Source organism: Anabrus simplex, chromosome 2 (genome assembly GCF_040414725.1).
Source record: "Anabrus simplex isolate iqAnaSimp1 chromosome 2, ASM4041472v1, whole genome shotgun sequence".
Taxonomy (NCBI): Eukaryota; Metazoa; Arthropoda; class Insecta; order Orthoptera; family Tettigoniidae; genus Anabrus; species Anabrus simplex.
Window position 1 is genome coordinate 728,283,110 of NC_090266.1, and position 24,597 is coordinate 728,307,706.

Consider the following 24,597-nt stretch of genomic DNA (forward strand, 5'->3'; position numbering starts at 1 on the left):
AACCCATGTATCGCTAGCCTAATTATGGCATGTCTTTGTATTTGGTTTGTTCCGGTCCAATCTTTGTATATCATTGTGTCCGACCCAAAGAAATTGTGGTCTATCTCCTCTGATTTCCGTTTTAATTCTGCAATTAGTTCATTGTACGGTCTGGTGGAAGGTAGTTGTAGTTTGATTCTTAATTCTTCTCGGAAGTACATTTCTCTTGTCAGGACGTAGATCATTTTCTTTGGTGCAAAGTTTCCAGATCTAATAGTTCTTTTCAGGAATATTGTTTTGACATTTTCAATTTTTTTAAGATCGGAGATGGTTAGTTTCTCCCAAATGAGAGTGAACTAATATGTAACTATAGGCGTTATTTTAGTTTCAAGAAGTGTCATAGCCGTCGCTAGTGCAAGGGATGCTAAATTCTTAATTTTATAGATTGCACATATGGCTGTTGTTGTCCTTTCTTCGATATGCATGCTAAAAGATTTGATGGTTATCTGTAGTGTTATTCCAAGATGTTTAAACTTTTTGACACATTCCAAAGGTTCGTTTTCTAGTAATATGATGTCATTTCTTGAGTTTCTTCCCTCTTTTCTAAAAGTCATTTGCTTCGTGTAATCTAGATTTATTTTGAATTTGTTCTTCTGTGCCCATTGTTCAGGGTTGCTTAAAGCTGATTGCAGGTCTTCTTTGTTGGACGAACATAGGACCATATCGTCAAAATATAGAATAAGCAATGTTTCTTTAGTTCCTTCCAAAATTTTTCCTATGTCAGCAGTTACAGCGTTGAACAGAAGGAGGCTAATGGGATCACCTTGTAGGACTCCGTTTGTTTGCACAACATCTTTAGTTACTGTGATTTGATCACTGATCTGAAGCATGTTGTATTTTAAAATGTTTTGTATGATTCTGGTTATAGTATGATTTCCTCCAATTATGTCTGCGAGTTTTGATATGAGTATTCCGCGGTCTACGTAATCAAATGCTCTAGTATAATCTATGAAGATTGCGTAATATTTCCCTTTTGGAAACCTCAGGTTGATTTCTATGTCGTCTAATAAAACTTTCACCGCATGAAGCGTCGATTTTCCTTTTCTGAAGCCAAATTGGTTATCAGGTATTTTGTTTCATCTATAATTTCTGTTAATTTGCTTGTCAACATTTTTGTGAAGGTTTTAAAACTCGTGTTTTCCAGAGTAATTCCTTGATAAGAGTTCATGTCGCCTGTGTGACCTTTTCCTTTGTAGAGAATCTTTAGCGTTGCTCGTCTCCATTCTTCAGGGATTGTTGATTTTAAGCATTGGTTGAAACATTCTGCCCAGAATTGACCAAGTATGTCCTTTGATGCCTTTATGTGTTCGTATGGTATTTGGTCCGGTCCGGTTGCCTCTCTGTTTTTCATTTTTACAGTGGTAAGTTCAGCTTCCTCCCATGAAAGTATTAGTTCTCTATCTATATTTGTATTACCTTTATCTTGGGTTATTAAGTACGGTAAGCCTGATTCTTTCGTTCTGTGTTCAATATGTCGGAGAAGTGTTTTTCCCATTTTTCATTTGGAATTTCTAATTTTCTACTTTGATATTTCTTTTTAATAACAATGAAAGGATCGCTTCTTGCTTCATCGGCTAGTTTTATGGCTTCTTCTTCAATGTGTTTTTTCTTTTGTCCTTTATCATGTTTTTGTATTTTCCTCCGCTGGGTTGAGTAGATTTCTAGATTCGGTATTGTTTTGGTCATTTTGGCTGTCCATAGTCTTTGAAGAGTAATTTTTCTTTCTTAATACCAAGACTTATCAAACCATTGTTGTGCTCCTTTTTTTGCAGGAGGTTTACAAGCTCCTCTAATTAGGCTTTTAGTTGTCTCTAATGCGGCATCTAATCTTCCTTCTGTTCGTTTCCTTGCTTCTGCCACAGTCCTTTTGTTTCTTAGTAAAAGATCGTTATCCATAAACTTTGATACTCTATTTTCTGGAGTGACTGGAGTATTTTGTTTTAAGTCTATCTAAATTTGAATGTCTGCTTCAATAGGGATATGCCTTCTGATGGGGGCAGCGGCCGAAGTCCACTATCCTTGTTGGTTTGATATTGTAATGTTGTGTCCTTTGCAGAATGTTAGGTCCGTTGCGCTCGTGTAGTTTGGAGCTATATATGTTGGCATGTCTGTTCTGTTCACCAGTGTGTAGCCTTCTTCACCTAAAATGTCGAGTAAAATGTCTATTTTAGGGTGGCGTGCACCAACCAAGAGTAAGTTCTACTTCCGTAGTAAAGTACTCTTGAAGTCAGCATTCGGCAACTTTCATACGAGAGTAAGTTACTTCCGAAGTATTTTCGTCCTTTCAGATACTCCTGGACTAAATTACTACAAGAGTAAAATGTTGAAGAACACCATCTTGTAGTATATTACTAAAGAAGTAAATAACGTACGAATATAGGTTAGAATTTACTCTCACGTCGTGCATGGAGTAACCTAGGTTTAGACTTGTTGACTAATGATAATATCGTGCCGTATATGAGAGGAAAGACGTTTCAAACGTGTTTGTGGGTTATTTAGATTATATTGACGATCTCGACGCAGAAAACGATGGGAAATGTAATAGTGCGTAGGCCTACGGTGCGTGAAAGGCGAGAGCGGTTAAATGTGCATACGGAGAGTTTCAGGAACGTTTTTGGGCTTAGGAAGAAATCCTTTACTTTCCTTCTAAATCTACTTGGAGATCACTTACAGCTGAATTATTGTCTTAATTTTGTTGTGTATCTCAAATTACAGTTGCTGTGTGCCCTATGAGTATTTCGTACCGGAGCATTTCAGTACAGTTGCTGGTGATCTAATTAACGTTTACTGTATCATTCATCGCGTGGTTAAAGCACTAGTTGAGGCTAAGAGGGAGGTACGCCTGCAAATGATGATGATTGTACGGAAAATAAAAGGATATTCTTCACGTTGGCAGGTTTCCACACATCGTGGGGTGCAATTGACTGTGACTGCGCGCATATTCTTTTTTTGGCCCTCTCAGTGACAACGGTGAACTTTTCAGATTTCGGAAGAGGTATTTATCTCTTTTTTTTTTTTTTTCAATTTGCTTATCGTCGCACCGGCACAGATAGATTTCGCTGTAGATGCAGGCGATCTGTATGAAGAAACCACCATCAGTTTTAATTTTTCCCGCGTGTCCATGACTTTCTGCTTTGCTTCCACCTTCGCTTTTAAGTCCTACAGAATCTTAACTTGTTCTTCACTGCGTTTTCCGTCACTCGAAACATTGAATTCTTCTGTCACGACTTTCCATGAATTTCTTTTCTTATCCAGCATCTTTATGTTGTGTTTCTTACACCCTATATCCTTTGCATAGATCGTCATTATCTCTATTAACAAGCATTTATCTTTTTCGCTTACGTTTTTTCCCCGTTTCCTATCGCACATAACCTTATCCATTTAGATTTCTTTAAAGAAGATACACAAACACAACACTACTCCGCGAGTAACGAACGCTACTTCTTATAGTAGTAACTAAAATAGTAAATTGTACTTCAACTCTCCGGCGTTACTTCCGGAGTAAATAACTCCCGTAGTAATTTACTTCTGTAGTATGGACTTCTTTAGTAAACGCTACTTCCGTAGTCATTTACTCCAAGATGGTGCACGCCACCCTTAGAGTATTCTTTATCAATCTGGCAGTTGAAATCTCCTGCTACTGTGGCATTTTCATTCCTCTTGTTATCTATTTGTCCTCTCCAGTGCTTATCGTAGTGAGCTGTGCATTCCTTTGTTTTTTCCGATGTTGGCCACCTTGATGTGACATTTTGGGTCTTCCTTCGAGCCGAATCTTTGACGTAAAACTCCGTGGTTGTCTGGATACTTGAGACTCGTTTATCTATCGACGTTGGCTTGTCAGCTCTGTTGTTGGTTACATCTCTAGGGAGTTTTGTTATGTTTTAGTTTAGGACACCCGAAACTGAACGCTGTCGTGTGTTAATGATGTGAATAAGGGAAATCGATCCTCCTCGAAAATGTACGTAATTCAGGCAGCGACTGGCAAAATATACCTCGTTTGTTATATTTATGATCGAAAGCGTGTGATGGTTTCTTGAATATCCTGATATACATTTCATTAATGATGGACGATATGTCAGGCATATCTCGATCAAAACTTGGTGCCTTAATTAGGTATGTGGTTAAACAAAGGAATGTAAATGGAGATAGTTGTTATTTATTTAGATCAAAACATTTATATTTATATGTGTGACGCACAAATAAGTTGTCTGCGAAATTTTATGGATGTTCATGTGCTCTGGGGTGTGTGTGTGCTGTAGAGTTCGACATGTTTACCATGCTCTGCGTTTCGTGCTGTTTGTTGTTGTGGACAGTTTTAGCCTTCAGGTTGAAGATTTGCCCTGTCCGTTCTGAAATGGGCTGGTTTTCTGTAAAAGAGAGAATTTGTTGTAGTCTGGAATGCCGTATACTGCCGCTTTTCGACAAAGTTGTTTTGCCAAAAAAACAGAGATATTTAATCTGTATGTAAGAGTAATAGTAGTCCCAAAAATGCTTCATGTGGAGTTTGTGTAATTATTGTTAATAGGTTCGTGACGGTACCTGCCACTTCTTTAAGTTAATTAAATGTACACTGTTTAAAACGGTTCCACGAGTTGTAAATTACAATGGATGTACTATTTCTAGAGAATGTTGATTTCGACATTTTAAGTGAACACCATGCACACTTTTCATAAGAAATTTGTTGCAGGATATGAAGCAAAGGTAAGACAGGTAGTAATAAATCATGTCAAAGGTGACACTTCTGTAGAATCTTAGTTTATGGTTCTTTTGATAATGTAATAGCAACTACTTACATATTTTACTCACTCATGGAAATCCAGTCATTTAACTAAAATATGTACAGCAAAAGAAACTTACTGGCCCTTGTTAAAGCAGATATTATTTAATAGCATGAATGATCATTAATCATTCTCTGTTGTTGGCCTATCGAAGAACAGACATTTATTTTGTATTCTAGTACATAAGTTGACATAAGTATACACGATTATGACATTACAGAGAAATATGAAACAAATCAATGTAATGCTAGTCATGTATAATTATCATACTGTATACTGTTATCGTAGCCTGTTCATTCCCTTCCAGACCTGGTCGAATGACTGGAAACAGGCTGTGGATTTTCATTATAGTGTAACAAGAAATGCAATAATAGTATTTTTGAACACTTGGTGATTTTATATATTTTTCTTAGAGGAGCTCTGTAATATCCATCAGAACTTCCATCATTTGCAGTTTCATTTTTTGAATTTTTTTATTGTTTGAGGTAGACGTGCTGAGTAGTAGTGGTGGTAATAGTGTAGGACAGTGTATGATTTATTATTATTATTATTATTATTATTATTATTATTATTATTATTAGAAAAGCGCATGAATGTGCATTACAAAGATTATTGACCGTTTTAGTCTTTGCTATAATCGCATAGAGATTTGTTGTTGTTTTTACATCTTGTGATGTGATACATGTCACAGAACTGATCACACACTGAACATTCACATTTTTCATTTGGGTCGTGATAAGACATATTTTTACATATTTTATGGTGGTACCTGTGTACTGCTAGTTTTATTATCACACGTCTTAGCTTCTGGTTGGCGTTCGTCCAATTTCGATCCAATATGGCATCTGTGCTGTAGAACTCTAGCGGAATTTCTTCTCTCTTCTTCCGCCTCTCGGCTAGGTGTGCTTCTACATTCATTGTGGATGGCAGTGGTAGTTTTATCCTCAGTTCTTCAATAAGAAAGGGTTCCCGTGCTAGTTCGTATCTTAGGCGGGAACGCGTGTATTTTGAGATGCCCATTATGGTTTTAGGAATTTTGCCTTAACTCCTCCTATGGTGGCCAGGTCTCTCTTTATTAGTCTTTCCCATATCAAGTGGATTCCATAGGTGAGTATTGGTAGGATCGTTGTGTCAAATAGGCGCATAGCTGTTTTTAAGGATAACTGCTGTAGATTGTTGATGTCGTACATGGCTTTCATGGCTGCAACTGCTTTGTCTTTTATGTGTAGTCTGAACGTCCCAGTAGTCTGCAAGGTTATTCCCAGGTATTTGAATGAGTTTACCATTTCCACTTTGCCGTCTTCGTATTCTACGTTGTCGTTTGCTGCGTTTTGTCCGCCTTTCCGAAAGACCATCTGTTGAGTTTTTTTCCAGTTTATTTTCAGGCTGTTATTTCCTGCCCATTCAGCCAGCGCTGAGAAAGGGTGTTGGAGCTCTTCCTTCTTTGTTGACTCTAGGACCATGTCGTCTGCATATATGTAGATCACTGCATCCTTTGCTCTTTCTCTGATTGCTTTTGTTACATCCGCGGTGGCAATATTGAATAGTATGGGGCTGAGTGGATCACCTTGCAGCACTCCATTAGTTTGGGTGATTTCCTTTGTTTTATGGGTCGCATCATCTATGGTGATCTGGTTGTATGCCAGAATATTTCTTATTAGAGCTGTAAGGGGAGTATTTCCAGCCATAGTTTGGAGTTTTGACATTAGTATCTTCCTGTCTATTATGTCGAAGGCTTTTGTATAGTCTATGAAGACTGCATAAAATTTTCCTTTGTGAAGCCATTGTGCTTCTTCTATGTCACTGAGTAGGTTTTGGATTGCATGTAGGGTTCCTCTTCCTCTTCTAAATCCAAATTGCTCTTCTGGCATTTTGGGGTCTACTTCTTCAACTATCCTGTTGGTTAGGATTCTTGTTAACAGCTTGAAGATATTGCTTTCTAGAGCGATTCCTCTGTATGAGTTTGGGTCGTTGGTTTCACCTTTCCCTTTATAGAGGGTTATAAATGTTGATTTTCTCCATTCATCGGGAATATTTCCTAATTCTAGGCATTTATTAAACAGTTTGGACCATATTTCTGCTAGATGCTGCGCGGATTCTTTAAGGTGTTCATTATAAAACCCGTCCGGTCCAGCGGCTCTTTTGCATTTTGTAGCTTTGATAGTGTCTAACACCTCTGCTTTGGTGATGGGAGGTATCGCTTCAAGCTGGTTGTTGTATTCAATTTCGTACGCCGCCTGATTTGTTAGAATTAACATTTTTGTCACACATCTGTTAGGTTTAATTTACTTTCTTTGTGAAATGTTTCACGGTAGAAAATTATTGCTTCAGTTGCTGCAGAAGTGATTTGTAATTTATTCATTATTGGGTATTTCTATTTTTGGCTGGCTGAAAATACATACATTGAGATACCTCTGTAGCAGGAGAAGAGGTACGAAAATGTAAGTGTAGTGAAACCTCTGATATCTGGATTAGTGTGGTGCCGGGTGGTCCGGATAACACAAAATCCGGATATTAGAGAGTATAATTACAATAACAGTCAAATTCATACAAATTCTCTATAAAGCTTTATTTTGTCACTAATAATGCCTATAATAACTTTATACACTATGCATTAAGTCGAGCATGGTACTGTATTTAGGCCTAAATACAGTATAATACATAAGTAAAATATAAAAAACAAGGATAAGAAACACAATAAATAAAAACTTAAGTTCATGTTACATGTACTGGTACTCTGTTTTTTTTTTTTATATATTTTTTTTAAGAAGCTTGTTTCGTAGCCTGTTTTAACTTGCTTCAATCCTCTTTCCGGCCATGTTTCGATTCTAATGTTCATTAAAATGATACAAATTATCTAACTTCACTTTAGCCAGAAAATCACCTGCGCAATAAAAATAAATATTTTATTGTAACACTCGCTGTTAACACAGACTAAGGCAATACAGTAGGTGCTTGATACTGCTAAGTGCGTGAGTCAACCTCCCCATCTCTCGCAATCCCAGTGTGCACTTCCTCTTTTCATTCCAACTTGGTAATTTGGTTCATTACATCCGGCCCAAAAATGTTAACTTGTTATGCATTTAATAAATAAATTTATCTCTGGAAACTAAGTGGATGTCAGAGGGTCAGATATGAGAGGTTTTACTCGACCTAGTAGTAGATTGGTGAGAGGATAGTTTGTTGCAGCAGTCCTAGTAAATCATACTTCTTTGTGTTGCTGCCATTGCAGCCTCTACTCTGGATGTTTTTACAAGGCAGGCATTTTATGAGTACCATAGTTTAAGTTCCAGGGCATCTTCTACACGTTTAGATGTAACTTAAGTACAGAAATGCTCACCAGTACAGAACCTATGGTATTAAAATAAATGTCAGATTTCACTCTTCATTCTGGAGGCAACATTTGTTCATGGTAGATATTAGACCAAGGATCTCAAAATATTTTAATATGGTGGACCAAATAGAAGAGTCTGCAATGAGGTGCAGGCCACAGCAGAAATTGACAATGGTATGTTGTCGAGGAACTGAGCACTGTATTTTTACTCGGTATTGACAGATTGCCGGTGCTTCCCAAAGTGTGCATTGCGGCTCCCAGGGTTGTCGCCAGACTTAGGCAAAGGCGCTATGACGGATATTGGTGTGTGCCTGCTTAGTTCTTGAAATTATAACATCGGGGTAGGCTTAATATTTCTAGTGCATAAACATACGGGATAGTGTTAAATCTGTTACCATTTATCATCTAACTTGTCCTGTGAGGAAGATCAACGAATTAGTATTAATAGCTGCAATAAAGTTGAAGTATAGCGTTAAACCATTCTTGATTACCATGATATTTTAAATTAATGATGAAATAGTCTAAAAATTTGTATGTCGTTAAGTGTTGTAGTGTTTAAATTAACACCAAGATAACCTTGAACTAATTAATGATAAACAGGATCATACTTCTCTAGAGGACATCGAAATTGGACACAAATATACCTTGGGTCTGTGATAATAAAAACGTCCTTTTTAAAAAAAAAAAGTAGTAGAATTTTTGTAAGACTTATTTTCTGAGTAGGTGAAATGATAGTGTGTTTGTGAAGATCTGTGAAAATTGATATCTGTGTACATGGTCATTTACAAACATTAATATGCTGAAGGTTTTCAGCTACATTAATTTACATTTTTATCTTTATTGTTACCAAACTTCATTTCACTACGTACCCAAATATTACTCCAAGGGGATACAATTGTAACTGACAAAGAGAGCTATTTATTTATTTATTTATTTATTTATTTATTTATTTATTCATTCATGAAGCACAAGATACAGCTACACTGAGCAAATTTCACCTGCACTGTCAACAGACTATTTAACAAACATAAACTTCCATAATAAAATATAACAAACATAACAAAATATAACAAGATCAGGTACACATCCTACTAATAACTGTCCAAATCGAAAACCATGAGAATGTCCATGTTCATAGCCAAGTCGTCGTGGGTCAAGATGGCGGTATAATCCCTTCACATCAACTTATCTTTAAGATACTATTTACACACCTCTCGAATACACTTTTATTTAATGCCATGTATGATCAGCCAGAAAAGGAGCTGCAAGTGTCAAAAGTTTGGGAACCACTGAATTTGGTTAAAAATCAAATGTGGGTGAATCACATAAAACTTGCTTGCCAAATATTTCTGAATTGGAAGGTGCTATTGATGTGCTGTTTTCACAGAAAGTAAGTGTAACAAAGGGCTCATAATTGCAGCCCATACACAGATTTTAATAATGTTGTTATACATTATAATATATCTTCATTATTGATTTGGTTTGTTTATTATCAACAGAGTTATTAATTCTCCAATTACAGATGATGAAATACATTCAAATAATAACAATGTTAACAGCACTTACTACTATTACTACTACTACTAATTATAACTAAGCAATATGTAATATATACATATTTACAAAAAACATAAGGAAGAAAAAGAAAAGACATGAAAACAGAAAAGTGTTTATACATTTGGAATGACCGAAGGAGGGAAGTATAACTTTCAGTTACCAAATGCGCAGAACATGATACAAGGAACACTCTGTCTATGAAGCGTCCATAAGACCGTTATGCCTTTCAGCGTTCAATCTGCAAGCCTCTGCAAATTTACTAAACGCCTCCACAGTGCTCTATTTGTAACTATCTCTTTGGCCTTGTTTAGTTCCACTTGTCTCGTCTTTAAATCATTAGAACCGGTCGAGTTGGCCGTGCGGTTAGGGGCGCGCAACTGTGAGCTTGCATCCGGGAGATAGTGGGTTCGAATCCCACTGTCGGCAGCACTGAAGATGGTTTTCCGTGGTTTCCCATTTTCACACCAGGAAAATGCTGGGGCTGTACCTTATTTAAGGCCATGGCCGCTTCCTTCCAACTTCTAGGCCTTTCCTATTCCATCATCGCCATAAGACCTATCTGTGTCGGTGCGACGCAAAGCCACTAACAAAAAAAAATTATAAAAATAAAATATTAGAAACCTAGTCTGGCAAATCTAAGGTAAAGGGGCCTCAAGTTTTAGTAACACGACTCGCACTAGAAGCGCTGAGAGGGAGCGCCGAGAGGAACGACAATGCTGCCAACTGTTGATTGTTGATTTGATATGGTATACTTATTTTTCTTGCCGTGCGGACAGTATGCGCCACGGCGATAGAAAAGAGCCTCTCGAAGGGAGTGTGGCCCCGAGGGGGCCAGTGTTCTCATGATGAAGATTGGCCTGGTTGTGCAAAGATAGGTTACAACTACTAAACGACCTTTTTTCTTGCCGTGTGGATAGTATGCGCCGCGGCGATAGAAAAGAGTCTCTCGAAGGGAGTATGGCCCCTAAGGGGCCACTGTTCTCACGACAAAGATTGGCCTGGATGTGCAAAGATGGGTTAGAACTACTAAACTACCTTTTTTCTTGCTGGGCGGACAGAATGCGCCGTGGCCTTTTAAACTTCCCTGGCCGCTTCATATTATTTTCTTCTGCAGTGGTTGGTAACAAAATCTCGGCCTCATCCTAGGTGTCAATGACATCATCCTCTTCCAAACGTGAATCAGTCATCGTTATAAGCAATGGAGTACGGCGACTAAAACAGTATTTCTGGTTATAAAAGTAAATGTACTTCTAGGGGCAGGTGGGTTGGTCCCTGGCAAGCGTATTGAACACATCTCTCTTCCACGATCATTTTAAGGTGAGAATGGCTGCATTTAAAGTAACATTTTATGTAATAATCCTTGAGGCCTTGTTACTATAGTTCTACCCCAAGTCTAACCATTGGTTTCTTAGTCTCTCCCTCTACTTCTCTTACCCTACATGACTTAGTCCACTATTCTCCTCGGTAACCTATCCTAATCTACTCCCCTGTTCAGCTTCATCAATTGAGGTCATTCCTAACTTGGCCTTTACACCTCAATTACAACTACCCTCCTGCCATTGTCCCCATCTATACAAGCGATTGTTCTTGCTACCTCCATTTTTTTCTTCCAAATTATGAATAAGATTGCTTTAGTCCACCCAGCTTTCATTCATGTACATCAAAGCTGGTCTGAAAGCAGACCGGTGACCTATTTTCAAGTTCCAAGATATTAGATTGTATATTATTACAATCTGCCATTAGGACAAAGTCATGTGCATAGGCCTAACTGCTTAATACATTTCTACCTAATTGAATCCCTCCCTGCCACTTTATACCTTTCAGTAGATGATCCATGAAAACTATGAACAACAAAGGTGAAAGATTACAGCCTTGTCGAACACATGTAAGTACCTTGAATCAAGAACTCATTCTACCATCAATTCTCACTGCAGCCTGATTTTTGACATAAATACCTTTGATTGCTTTTAATAATTTACCTTAATACCATAATCCCCCAGTACCGCTAACATCTACTTTGGTACTCTCTCACATGCTTTCTCTAGATCTACGAAACATAATTGTTTATTCTTTTTGTAGTATTTTTCAATTACCTGGCCAATACTGAAAGTCTGATCCTGACAGCTTCTTTTTTGTTGCTGTTGTTATGTGTTTACCTGATTTACCCAAAACGTTATTCATTTCAGTTTTCCTTCCAAGACTCTTTATTACTGCCCAGGAAGGTTTCCCTGCTGCTTGACCTAACTTTTCATGTTTATTACCAAAATCTTTCCATGACTTCTCAGATTCAACAATTATTTGTTTCGCTCTGTTTCTTTTAGAGCCATTTCTGATATGCCTTCTATATTTACAAGCTAATTCATGTACTTGTAATTTCCTCATCATGGAGACTTTCTACCCTTATTCTTCTGGAAACAGACTTCATTTTCTCTATCCTTGGCATAGAGATACTTAGTTCCCTACATATCAGATAGTGGTCTGTATCATTAAAAAGTTCCTGGAATACCGCACATTCCTAACAGATTTCCTTAATTCAAAGGCGGTTCAGATATAGTCTATTATGGATCTGGTGCCCTTACCCTCGCATGTGTAGCGGTGAATAGTGTTGTGCTCGAGGAATGTGTTTGAGTTAATCCCTTAACTAGCACAGAAGTCCACTAAACGCTTCCCATTCATTCCCATAAGCTTCCATATCTTCCCCACATTTACCAATCGCCTTTTCGTATCCTTCAGTTCTATTTCCAACTCTTGCATTGAAATTGCTCGTTAGCACTATCCTAACCTTGCTCTTGACTCGGACTGCGATGTCACTCTGTGCTTGACAAAACATGTCAACTTCATCCTCATATGGTGAATAGACTGAGGGAATTCTCATCCTAATTCCTCCAACAGCTAAGTCTACTCATATAATTTGCTCATTTATGTGCCTAACAGAAACTATATTGCGTGCAGTAGTATTCCTGATGAAGTCCTATGCCACACTCTGCCCTTCCCTTTTTACCACCTGTTAAGAATGCTTGATAATCTCCTATATCCTCCTTATTATCTCACCTTACCTGAATATAATTAACTCTTAACACATCCAGATGCATCCTCTTTGCTAACTCAGCCAGTTCTACTTTCTTCCATAAGCCGCGTTAATATGAATAGCTCTCCATAAAATTCTATTTCATTCTCCAAGTTGTTTTCAAGGAGTCCCTCGCCTGTGACACGGAAGTGGGACTGCGTTACTCCCATAGGTCCAAGGCTTGCTAAAACATTCTGAGCATGCTCGTTGAAAATTCTTTAAAGTAGTATGCTACCCTAACTTACACATATTCCCAATGAAAATCTCTCGAAAAGGATTAGGGCTACTGGTGGGTTGTATTGTCCTAGCTGCCTGAGAACAAGGTGGGCCATGACTCAGTGTGTGTCAGAGACTCAAGCCTATTCCATAGCAAATGGTATCCCGACTCGCGGGACCACTTATTAGGCCAGTCAGCCGTTGCCCACAGTTCACGAATTAGGGTGTCACTACAGCAACCCACACCATGAACCATAAACGATTCATGTATATGGAAATATTCAGGCTTCTTAAAATTATGCAGTGAAACCCAGCCAGGGTGCTTCAGTTTCAAGACTCTGGTTATGGGCTAACTCTTATGGCTTATGACCCCCTTCCAAGATGCTGTTAGTCCATAACAAACATCATACAGTATTGTTTAACTAAAGAATGTGTTGTAATTGAAAGATGCTTTGGACAGGTGAAACAGACTTTGCCTATACTACAAAACAAAATATGCGTGCTGAGACAAAAAATGTAATCTCTTAATCTGCTGTTTGATTTTGCATAATATTGGAATGCACCTTAAAGATGTGGACTTTTGATATCCCCGAAGAAGAAAATGATATTGATGTATTGTACAGCAATGCTGATTACGGAGATGCACTTGTCCGTAGGAGAGAAAGGGAGAGAAGAGGTGATACAGCAAGAATAGTCCATGGTTGTATTGTAAATACATTTAAGTAATTTATTGTTATGTTATATTATGGTTATGAAATTCATGTTCTTTACAGTGCAGTCAGTTAACAATATTTGTCTTATTTCTTGTAATAGTAAACTTTGATAAAATAGTGATATAAAAGTAACATGGCTTCAAATAATTGACATGAAAAAACCCTAACTAATCATATATTAAACCTTTATATCATTTCAACCCTAGGAACAAATTTATAAAGACACAGCTCACATTGTCTTCATCATTATTGCGTCTTTCCTGCAACCTGGTATTGGATTTATTGCTGCACATTCACTTATTGGTTGAATGCCGTATTCTTCACTATGTCTTTAATGAACCTGAAAACTTGCAGTTGTCCCAACAGCACCACCTGCTGATGTTCCAGTAGAAAAAGACCCTTTGTTTCTTCCAATTCCAGTAATTTGCACTTTTCCTTTTTACGATTGTTATTATTATTATTATTATTATTATTATTATTATTATGCGTGAATGGTCCCTTTCAGAACACACAAAGCTTTATTTATGATTTTGTTTGTGGAGGATCCAGGATGCTTTCATCTGTTCACTAAAGATCCTCTTCCTTTCTTCCGCCCATTTGGTACCTGCTCTTTTTGGTACTTCATTCTCTGGAGTAACTTCCCACTTGTCAATTTTCTTTTATATATTTCGATTCAAAATTTCTTCAGGTTGATTTTGTGTGTTCTTCATGTCCACTTTTGTTTATGTCCAAGGGAAATTCTTCAGTGTATCAACTCTTTGAAGAATTTGGTGGGTTAGTCTGGTTTCCGGAATCCTCTACATTTCCATAAAATTTTAGCCTTCTTTTCTTGAGGTCTGCCGCAATATTAAATAATTTTTCTGTCGATTTCCGGGATTTGAGGCAGTACCCTTCTTCCGTGTGTCTTGGTCTTAAAATTTTCCTCATGATTTTTTTCACTCTTCTTTCAGGATATTTTCGAGCTCAACCTTTTTATGAAGCGTTAAGAGTTCCCCCTGCATATAAAGCCTCAGGTTTGATTACAGTATTGTAATGTTTAATCTTAACGTGGAGAGTCATACACCCCGACGTATTACAGTATTCGATGCCTAGGGAGTCTTTCATTTTCACGCCCTTCGTGGCCCTTGCCTTTCTTCGTACGTTACTTCATTTTTGTTCTTCTTTTTTCTCTCTCTCTACCCCCTGTGGATGGGGGACGCAGATGAAAAATACACCCACGGTATTCCCTGCCTGTTGTGAGAGGCGACTAAAAGGGGCGACCAAGGGATGATTGTATGAGAACCATGACACTGCTTTTGATTAGTACCATCATGCGGGGAAAACCATGGGTTGCCTTTACTTGCGAGTAGTACCACTATGTTAGGTACACAATAGGTTTGTGCTTAGTAGCAGCAGAGAGAGGGTCACTGTGGGTTTCCAGTTCCCGTGAGTCGTACCCATGTGAGCAACACCACAGGTCTGGGCGTTGCCTGTGATTAGTACCACTATATGAGCGACACCGTGGGTCTACGTTGCCTGTGATTAGTACCCACTATGTGAGGAACACCATAGGAATACCGGCGCCCGTGATTAGTACACCTAGGTGAGGAACCCCATCGGTTTGCGTTAGCTATGAGTGGCGCCATTGTGTGAGAACACTATAGGTCTGCGTTACCTGTACGGCGTACAATACTTGAGTAGTACCATCATATGTGGAACATCGTGAGTCTTCGCTACTTTACTTTTGATCAGTACCCCAACATGACAAATACCATGGTTCTACTTTACTAGCGATAAGTACCATTCTGAGGGGCCTTTGACCTGGATTTTGGACCCCTTTAGATATCAAGTATCCTCGATTCAGGGTTGTGCTTTAGAACTGGTCCCTTGGGCAGTAATACTATTATTTTTGATAATTTTTTTGAGTCGGATCCACTGATATTTTAAATTCATATCCATCCATTCATTCTTCATGACATTTTTTATTTTGGTCAGTGGATGGTTTTGAACTTTTGTCATTTCATTTCGTACCTTTTCATACCATTAGGGGCCGATGACCTCGATATTAGGCCCCTTTAAACAACAAGCATCATCATCATCGAGTCTCATACATTTTTGTTGTAGATTTCTCTTGTTCTTCCAGATACCCTTCTGAGTTTTTGGACAGCTGTTTTGGGCTATTTTTTCTTGTCCGGTTGGTTGGAGGATTTTGCCCAAGTATTTGAAGTGAGAGCTCTGTTAATTTGTCCGTATTTTGTATTGATACTATGGATGTCTAGTTTTGAATAGAAAAATTCAGTTTACTGGAAGGAGATATGAAGTCCGACCTTCTTGGCACATTCTTGGAGAATTTCAATTTGCTTTATCGCTGTGACTTAATTGACAAAAGGGCCAGGTCATCCGCGAAGGCTAAGCGTGGTATTTCAAGCTTTCTTTTGTGTGTCCCAATGTTTACTAGGTTCCAGCTATTTTGCGCTTTCAGTTCTTTTTCCCATTCCCTCATCACCATATTTAGGACTAGGTTGAAGACGAGGGGTGACAATCCATCTCCTTGCTGGACACCAGTTTTTATCAGGAATTCATCTGAGATTTCTCCCATGAATTTCACTCTTGACTTCGTGTCAGTGAGGGTCTTTTTGGTCAAGATTAGCATTTTAGAGTCTAGTCCCTGTTCTTTGTGGATGCTGAACAGAAATTGATGATCAGTTGAATCATAAGCCTTCTTGAAATCTATGAAGCTACAGATGATTGAGAGGTTTCTGAGGGCCTTGAATTTTAGAGCGGTTTTGAGGTTGAAGATCTGTGAGGGCGGAACCCAGCTTGATATTCACCAATCTTATGCTCTGGTTGTTCTGGTATTCTTTTCAGCAGACAGGCAGAGAAAATTTTGTATTATTAATATTATTATTATTATTATTATTATTATTATTATTATTATTATTTTCCACAAATTGTAGATACAGTTCACAGATGGTGAATGGAGAAAGGGCATAGCCCCACATACACAACGGTGCCTCCATCCCCATTTTAAATTACAATATTAAAGTATACAGTTATAGGGTACAGAATGTGCTTATATACAGTTACCGTATTTACATAAACGTATTATTTACATAATATTCACTGGACCCGTTCAACATACAAGTGCTTCTACTCGTGCACACACATACACACACTCTCTCCAGCTAGGCTGGGCTCATTTATACCCATATACAGTCTCACTCACTCGGGACCACATAAACTTTAATCCATCCTCCCACGCAAACTGAACATTCACACAGTAGAAAATTATGTATAAAAAAAATTTCAACCTGTACAAAATTTTTCATTAGGTAGGTCTTTTGTCTGTGGTAAGAGTTCATTCCATAGTCAAGCAGAACGAATAAGTATGTAACAGTTGCCATCTTTCAAAAATTTCTTTGAGTCAGAAGTTGCTAACTTTGAAGTTCCAATGACTGAAGATCCTGAAGTGTTGAGGACTGAGACTTTATCAGCATTCAAAGTGACATGAGTACTTTGCAACAATTCATCCTAGGCCATAGTTTCTAAACTATAATTCTTGAATCTCACATACACCAGTAGATACAGCTCCTTAAAAGAAAGCAAAGAAGACATTAGTTATTTGGATACTGAAAGACAGTTTGTATGGAAAAGTCAAATATCAGTTTCAGATAATTCTCAAATGCTGTTCCGTTTAGAAGCTATAATAAATATTATGTTATTGGTTATTGAAGGGTTTGTGTCTTCACACACATAAGTAAACCTATGTAACTTTGTCATATTGAGGATTATAAATAAGAAACCAAAATAAATACCAGATCTAGAAATTATGTATTTTAAATGTTAGAAACAAATATATTGTTCTACTAACACATCATTAAGAACATTCAAGAAATGCAAAACTGTTCGGGTGGGCTGTAAGAACACATACCGTTAATGATTATTCCTTCGTTACTTATGAGATCTTTATTTTATTGAAGACATCTAATGCTCCAATAGTTAAATGAGCCTTAATAATGAATCTTGGAATTTGGCGAATGAGCGCTGCGCACTATACCACATCAAAGCTTCTGTTTCGATAGAATACAGAAGGCGTTGCATGTGAAGCAATAAAGCGCTAGTGCGTGCAGATAAATTTACTTTGTAACCATCTGTTTTCAGCATTTGTTGCATTGGTTTCACTACAATAAAATGTAATACTTCATTTCATTACGAGCCCTTCCCCTTCATTTCCACCAGGATTTTTGATTCGTATGTGGCTGCAGTCCAAATCCTCAACTACATTTGGAAAGTTGTGAATCAAATAAAATTCTTGCTTTACTGTTTGTAAAAGTTGTCCTTCCAGGATTGTTATAACATGTCTTTGAAGCCTACAAATATTACTTGACCCACGCTTAATTATTCAACATACTGTAGATTTGTGAACATGTATGTGGTCACCAACTGAATGCTCCTGTAGCATAATAATGCAGGATAATTAGTATTTGATTTGGTGCAGACACTACTATAACTGTGTGCTGTTTGCTTTTCGATGTTGGGACCAATTACATTGGAACCATTAGAGTTTCTTTTGACAACCTAACATGGCATTTGAAATCAGTGTTGTCATAATCTTCCATAGGATTGGACCTGTTTCTAAAAATTATTGGCCTTGGAACTATTTGTAGAAGGTTCAATATAACCTCATCACCAAAGTAGAGTCTTTAAAGTAGAAATATCTTGTGTAATAACTATGGTACATGGATAAATAATAATTAAACTAATCATTTTATTATATACATGATACTAGAGCACACTACAAAGGTACCTGAATCTGATGTAGACAATATTCCTTTACACACTCAATGTTTGCAAATTGTATATGAAGTGAAATCTAATGGAGCAATAAATATTTATAAGAGGATAATCACAACCATAACTTATTAGATGCTTTAATATACCATTAGCTTCATTGATCCTTCTTGAAACTGTACTTAGAGTTTATTGGAGAGTTAGCATCTAGCGGGCCAATAAACTAGTTCCTGCAACCCACCCTTAGAGTTACGAAGTGTAATGAGTGAAGTGGACACGATCCATAATTTCGTGATAGCATACCTAATTCTTAGGGGCTGATGACCTAGGTGTTATGCCCCTTTAAACAACAATAATAATCATCAGCAGCAGCTTACCTAATTCCATGACACTGTATACTTAATCTTGTGATAAAATGCTTAACTCCATGGTGACTTTTCTTAGTATTGTTACAGTTCACTTGACACACTTTTCACTCATTTTCAGTATTGGTATCATTGTCACTGACATATGCACAAATACTGCTCAGAAATACAGTAGCATCAGATGAGTCAGTGGACTAAACCGTTGAAGACAGAAGCAACACTGAATCCAAGGGCTTTCATTGTTCCCACAACTGTAGCTCTCGTTACAGGTGACATAGATATCATCATTGTCCTTGACCTGTTTTTCTTTAGATACAAGTTTCACTGTAGTCATATGTGTAGTGGATTTCCTGGCTTGATCAGGAACATATAGTTTGATGTGTGGTGGTAACTCCCGCTTGATCAGGAACATGGACTTTTGCCTTTTCTGTTTACCACCAGATGCAGGTGTTTTCTTCTCAATAAAGTCTGGCACTCTTAGAAGACAGTCAACAGATGGTGTAGAGTTTGTTGCTGAAGTGGACGGCCCGTTCCCATGGCGATACATGCTTCTTCCAGAGTGGAGTGGATTTTTGGAGGTGCTATGAGGACTTTTTTGGGAACTGCTACAGAATTCAGATTACAAATGCCTGTTCTATTGAATCCAGATATTATGTTCTCCTTCGAAAACGCCTTCAGAAAGGAAGGGTTGAATAGCGCATGAAAATCATACCGGGTCTACGAAAAGTCTTGAAAGGGCTTCATGTTTTCTTGCCATGCCTGTTTCAGGGATATGTCCACTGAAACATCTAGTGGTTGTAGAACGTGGCTGGTATGTGGTGGTATAGTGACAGTGATAATTTCATTTTTGGATGCAATTCCCATATGTCTGTTGTCATCTAACCGACACGGGAATCCGTTATCAGTATCTCAGTTCTTTCTGCACCAAGGCCTCCGACAAATTCCTTAACTACTTCAAAAAATGTTCATTGTTAACCCAGCCACTCTGACAGAGCTATTTTGGCGTTAGGAAGGGCATCATTCGCCGTACCGAGCTCGATAGCTGCAGTCGCTTAAGTGCGGACAGTATCCAGTATTCGGGAGATAGTAGGTTCGAACCCCACTGTCGGCAGCCCTGAAAATGGTTTTCTGTGGTTTCCCATTTTCACACCAGGCAAATGCTGGGGCTGTACCTTAATTAAGGCCACGGCCGCTTCCTACCCACTCCTAGCCCTTCCCTGTCCCATCGTCGCCATAAGACCTATCTGTGTCGGTGCGATGTAAAGCAACTAGCAAAAAAAAAAAAAAAAAAAAAAAAAAAATCATTCGCCGTTGCATTTCCAACGTTCTCACTCCTTAAAAAATGTTACATGGTTTGCCGTTTCCACACCAGGAAAATGCTGGGGCCGTACCTGAATTAAGGCCATGGTCACTTCTTTCCCACTCCTAGCCCTTTCCTGTCCCATTGTCACCATAAGACCTATCTGTGTCCATGCGATATAAAGTAGATTGTTATAAAAAATTTAGAAGTGGACTGAATTCATTTGCAGCATTTACACATGGAAGTGCACTGTGGGTTTTCACATTGTCTGCAATAACACGGTTGTACACATATTTCTTTTCTACATTGGTTACAACTTAACCAGATTTTACAACGTTACGGAGTCTAGTTTTGTTGCAATTCCAGATTTGACTTGGTTTGCTAGTAGGCTACTGCCGAGTTTACTGTAACACTCTTTGACTTTATTTTGTACTGTTCGATGGTTCATTTACATTTACCATTGCATTTACTGTTACATTTTACATGAAAAACATATAAGAAACAGTTGTGTTGTGATTTTCTTTTGCATGTGTTGAATGTGAATTTAAATGAGAGTTTTTTGATTGTGATTATGTGATGTAATAATTCACTAGGCCATTTTTCTTTTTCGGATGTATCTGTTTGAATTGGGAAACCATGATTGAACTATAGCTTACTGGTATGTCTTATTAACTTATATAACTATTATTGGCTACCGTACATGTTCAAAATTTCCTCGCAATTGACTTGAAACTCATTTATTCATCTGAAACATTTTACCATCATGTCCATCTTCTGGGAACCTAGAAGAATTCTTATCATGAATACCGTGCATTAACGTGTGTGTACTTTTATAAAAATAATGACGAAAGGAACGACGAATCATGCTTGATTCTCGGGAGCAATAAACCTTAAATTATGTCATTAACTATATAAATGTGGCAATAGATGATTATTAATGAACAGGCTTTTCTCACTAGCAATAAGCCTATGTTCATGTGCTTATTACCGGGTGTAACTATTTACAAATGAATTACGAATCTGTGCTCAAAATATTGTAACCCTGTTGTTTTTTTTATTCTGTTACTGAGGTACTGATTAGAAAGCACATATATAAACTGTATTTAAATGAGTGTACCTCATCCATTTTAACTTTACACTGCTGACCACTGTACAGGTTATTACAACAACTCCCATATAAATACCAGTTGAGCATAGGAGTAACTAGATCAGTACTAGTGGTATAACATGACGTCTATTATCCAAAAGCACAGTCATTATCATAATCAAAAGTACTATAGATTTACTAAAGCAAACAAGTACTCTCACTAGAACTCAATATCCTCCGAAGGGGAGTATTCATGGTTGAAGTGTGCGATTTACGAGTATGCAATAGTAAGATTCCCTTTCAGAATTCACAACTCAGAAAATTCACATAGTGACTCACTCTCAAGAAAAGACATTCGCTTGTAATGAATGCCAAATATATTTATTGGTATTGGCGAGATACAGTAAAGGAAGTCATATATAAGGAAAACGAATGTAAAGAAACAGTGCCTACTGTTAAAATAGATCTGAGCGCTGAAATTTGCAATACTAAGTACAAATAAGTAATAGAAATCATCCACAACTATAATAGAATATCCCTTGAGTTTCTATCAAACAAAAAATCTAGATTACTTATCAGAGAGAACATATTCTGACAATACCTCATGGCCAGAAGAACATAGATATGAATTAGACAGCGTGCGACACTTGCAAAAAGCAGGTCAAGAGCAACAGAAACGTAATAGAATGCAAAAACTGTGACATGTTGCAACACTTTGAATGTAGTCGCCTCACAAGGGGAGAATTCAACATCATTAAAAGAAAAAATTCCAAGCCTACTTGGATATGTATGGAATGTAAGCCCAAAGTATTAAAAACTACAGAAATGGAGACAAAGATATCAGAACTCCTAAAGATATTCTTGGAGGAAAGTATGTCCAAAATGAGAAGTAGCATGGAAAATGTGATCACAACAAAAGTAAGAGGCAATGAGCCAGGAAATAAAGCAACACTGATAAACCCAACAGTCATTAAAAGAAAAAAAAGCCCACCCACAATCCACACGAGAAAAACATATAAATCGGTACCAGCTTACAAGAAAGAAAACGAATAGAAACAAACCACAAAAGAACACAACCTAGATGACATAGTAGACGTGATATCACAATAAGAAAACACCGGAGAATCAGAAAGAAGAGCAGAGAGGAAACCAAAGATCTCAAAGAGAAATATAGCAAATGAACAGAATGAGGAGTACGGGAGAGATGAAGAAACTGAAACTCAGAAAATAATCAGAAAAAGAAAATGGGAAACAGTCGTCATTGGAACAAGGCTGACCGAAGATGTGTTACAAGCCAATGAAAGGACAGCCTGGCTATTCGTAGGCAGATTGTCTCCGTTGTGGTACTAAGTTTCAGTCATCTGATTCTTAAACGGGAACAGAATAAACAATGATGTTAAATGCAAAGAAATAAACACAAGAGGAGTAACAAGGGCATTTAAAGCTGGAATTCCCTTCAATTACCTAAGTGACATAGAAAACCCAGAATTCTGGCCAAATAGAATCCTTGTAAAAAGATACCTTTTTTCTTCGAGCGAGACAACAGGAAGTAGATGCTTTTGAATAATCTCTCAAACAAAATATTCAATCAGCTAACATAAAAATGATACTGTGGAATGTAGATGGACTTACGACCATCCTGAGAGCAACACAGGAACATTTCTCTAAAGACTTTGATTTAGGAATCACTGCAGAAACATTTGCAACTGAATAAATAAATGTACCAAATTTCTACAGCTTACATGCATTGGCAAAACCAAAAGAAAAAGGAAGACCAGGAGGAGGGGTAACAAGTATATATAAGGGTAAATGGCAAAATTATGGAGAAATATACAGAAGAAAACATGACCATAATCAAGACTGACTCTCTGTAATAGTCTTATACATAAATCCAACAAAACAAACAGAAGACACAATAGAGTACATAGCAAACGCCATATCTTATTTTTTCCTATTTTGCTTTACGTCCCACCGACACAGATAGGTCTTATGGCGACGATGGGATAGGAAAGGGCTAGGACTGGGAAGGAAGCGTCCGTGGCCTTAATTAAGGTACAGCCCCAGCATTTGCCTGGTGTGAAATTGGGAAACCACGGAAAACCCATATTCAGCGCTGCCGACACTGGGGTTCGACACTTGTGGACGCATGCTCACAGCTGCACGCCTCTAACCACACGGCCAGTTCGCCCGGTAAACGCCATATCAATGGTGAAAATGTAATAATAGCAGGCGACTTAAATTTCAGAATGGACACCAAATAGCAAAAGAAAATTAATAATGGAACTTTTCCAGGAAGAAGGTTTCACCTTAATTAATAAAAAGGAAACGGTAACATACATAGTGCCAAACGGAGCCAGCACAATAGACCTAGTATTTTATAGAGGGAAAAACATAAATGTCTGTAAGCAAGAAATCCTATGTTATAGCACCAAAGTGCCACTAAGAAAACACCTACCGGTTGTCACAACTTTTCAAATATCAAAAGAACATACAAACCACAAATGATACGAATACAATGAACATCCACGAACAAGAAAATTAAATCAAACTCTTCTTGAACAAGAAATTTCCTCGCTGGAAGCAGCAACAGCCCTATTAGACAATGAGGACACTGAAGGATTACTCAAAACAATAGTGAAATATTTAGGGCAAGCCCAAATAGTACAAAGGAAAAGGATAGCGAAACCCTGGTTCGACAGAGAATGGTATGAACTGAGAAAGGTGGTTTTAGACCAACTGCAAATAGCAAAACAGAGTCAATCGGAGGGGGTGCTGATATAATACTCAGAAAAAAGGAAGGGATATAAAATAATAATTAAAGAAAAGAAATACAAACCCACAGAAGAACAGGCAAACAAGGAAGCACAGAGAAATCCGTTTGTAACAGAGAGGCAGATATCGAGAATGCCAGCTAGTGGGATACAAATCAATAAATGGGAACAACATTTTATGGGCCTACTCAACAAAAATGAAACAGAGGAAGCATATGCAGTGAGACAGGCAGAAGTGATTTCCGTCCAACCAGTAACAAATGAAGAAGTAATTGAAGCTATCAAATGTGCAAAGAACAAGAAAGCAACGAGGCCAAATGGCATTTTCAGTGAAAAACATAAAGGAAACAGCAGAAACACTAGTGGGGTTCTGATCGAAACTATTCAGTAAATGTCTTGAAAAGGGGTACGTACAGTATCAGAAAGCTGGAAGACATAGACACTGCAAGTGTTATGCAAAGGAAATATGGAAGACTCCAACTCATACAGGGGAATAGCACTAGAGAGCAACATATAGAAGATATTCACTACCATAATAAATCTAAGACTGAAAGAGGAAACAGACCAATAATACATCCCCGAAGAACAATTTAGATTCAG

The 24,597-nt window shown here is 37.8% G+C and overlaps 1 protein-coding gene across 8 annotated transcripts in view; it reads left to right on the forward strand.

Moving 5' to 3' along the window:
• The first annotated feature begins 3,817 nt into the window (after window positions 1–3,817).
• LOC136864408 (atrophin-1) overlaps window positions 3,818–24,597 on the forward strand; it is a 755,035-nt gene continuing 734,255 nt past the window's right edge. For 7 of the 8 annotated variants that reach the window (XM_068226264.1, XM_068226266.1, XM_068226270.1 and 4 more), the window contains exon 1: window positions 3,818–4,152. The gene's annotated coding sequence lies outside the window, so the exon portion shown is untranslated. The remainder of the gene's footprint in view (window positions 4,153–24,597) is intronic. The other variant, XM_068226265.1, reaches the window with a different exon arrangement.